Raw genomic sequence first — 1972 nt, 5'->3', positions numbered from 1 at the left:
AAAAAAAAAAAAAAAAAAAAAATACAGTCATGCACTGTACAATGATGATTTGGTCGATGACAGACTGAATATACAATGGTGGTCCCATTAGATTATGATGGAGCTGCCTTATACAGGTGTATCATTGTTGATCTTTTATATTATATTGTTATTGTACTTCTTCTATGTTTAGATATCCTCAGATACACAGATACTTACCATTGTGTTACCATTGCCTACAGTTTCAGTACAGTAGAATGCTATATAGGTTTATAGCCTAGGAACAATAGCCTAGCTGTGTAGTAGGCTATACATCTAGGGTTGTCTAAGTATACTCTGTGACATTTGCATAATGATGAAATATCTTAATGATGCATTTCTCAGAACATCTCCCTATCATTAAGTGATGAATGAGTGTGTGTGTGTGTGTCTGTGTGCATGTGTGTATATATGTAAAGTTAATGAATGATTGCTAATTACTGGAGTTCTTTAAACCTGGTATACTTTCCCTCATATCCATGCCCTTGCTCACGCTAGACCCTCTGCCTGGAATGTTCTTTCCTTCCTTCTCCCTTTTCTACCCACCCTCTGCTCCTACCCACCCCCCTACACCTTCCCTACCTATCAGTTTGCCAAGCTTCATCTCACACTCTCCAGAGTGTAGGGCAAGATAGGTCTTCTAACTTTAATTATTATATTATTTCTTAAAACTTTAAGTACAGAGACCTAAAGGACCTTAATCTTCCCTAGAGCTGGTGCCTTCTCCATGACCCCCAAAACGAAGGATCTGAACAGTGTTTGTGCCGCAGTAGGGGGCCCAGCAGGGCCGTGGAGGAGACCCAAAGCCCTGTAATATGAATGGAAACTTGGAGTTACCTCTTGCTCATAATGGAAGAGATTCCCTACCAGAGAGGAGGCACAGAAGCCATTTTCAATGAGTCATGGAATTCCTCTAGGATATAGTAAGAAGCCATTTAGCCAAATGTTGAAGGAGCAGTTAAAGAGACCCATAACTCACAGATAGCAGTGACTCCCATTATATCTCTTATCAGCCTCTGACTTGATTCATCCTGCTTTTCATCCTTCCCTGGACATCAGATAATCTCATAATCCCCAGTTCTGTTTAGTGTTTCAGTCACCTCCAGCAGCCAGTGTGGGATCAGTTCTTCACTAGATGTTCCTGGCTGGTCTTTACTGTTTTCAGCTTGCTTTTTCTTTTTGATGAAACAATCCCCAAAATGAATTTTTTGGGGGTCAACTCATGTAAAATGTCAGGTTTGCATTGTTAACTTTTAGATTTTTTGGTTTCTTTAATACAATAGGAACTGGAGAATCTAGACAAAGAGGTTTAAAAGTCAAGTCATCTCTGTACCCCACAAATATTTCACCCACATCTACTAACATGATGATAACTCAGTTAAAGGTTATGAAAATCAGTAGTATGACCAGGAACTAGTGCTATTGATGATCATTTCTCATTAATTTTCTTCAGTTCAAACTTATTTTAAGCCTAACGTATTCAACACCAGAGTATTGAGTAGTTGAAGAAAGGCAGATGTGAATTACAGTATGATTAGGTTCATAAGTCACCTCAGTGTTACTGCACTTTTTCCCAGAAAAGTTGTGAAACTATTTGTTCCATTTCTCTTAGTTCCTGAAGAGCCACTTCCTTTTCTCTGTTGACACATACCTGCTTGCCCCAGTGCCTTAGAGGAACTTCCAAAGGTCTAAATGCAAAGCCTTTTAAATTTCACAGAAGTCACGAAATAAGACAGCCCAGTGTACGCAGATGACAACAGAGGCAACTTTTACAAATAAGTCAGTTTTGCAGGCATTTATTGTGGGGATACAAATATTAGTCTATGACAGGTAAACAGGCCGGGCGCGGTGGCTCAAGCCTGTAATCCCAGCACTTTGGGAGGCCGAGGCGGGTGGATCACGAGGTCAAGAGATCGAGACCATCCTGGTCAACATGGTGAAACCCCGTCTCTAC

The 1972-nt window shown here is 40.4% G+C and overlaps 1 protein-coding gene across 2 annotated transcripts in view; it reads left to right on the top strand.

Annotated features, from left to right (window-relative positions):
• The window catches only part of COLEC12 (collectin subfamily member 12), a 173480-nt gene that overhangs the window by 80848 nt on the left and 90660 nt on the right, over positions 1-1972 (top strand). The gene's annotated exons all lie outside the window — the stretch shown is intronic.

Source organism: Cebus imitator, unplaced genomic scaffold, assembly GCF_001604975.1.
Source record: "Cebus imitator isolate Cc_AM_T3 unplaced genomic scaffold, Cebus_imitator-1.0 Scaffold12, whole genome shotgun sequence".
NCBI lineage: Eukaryota > Metazoa > Chordata > Mammalia > Primates > Cebidae > Cebus > Cebus imitator.
This window is presented reverse-complemented; position numbering and strand designations above follow the sequence as displayed.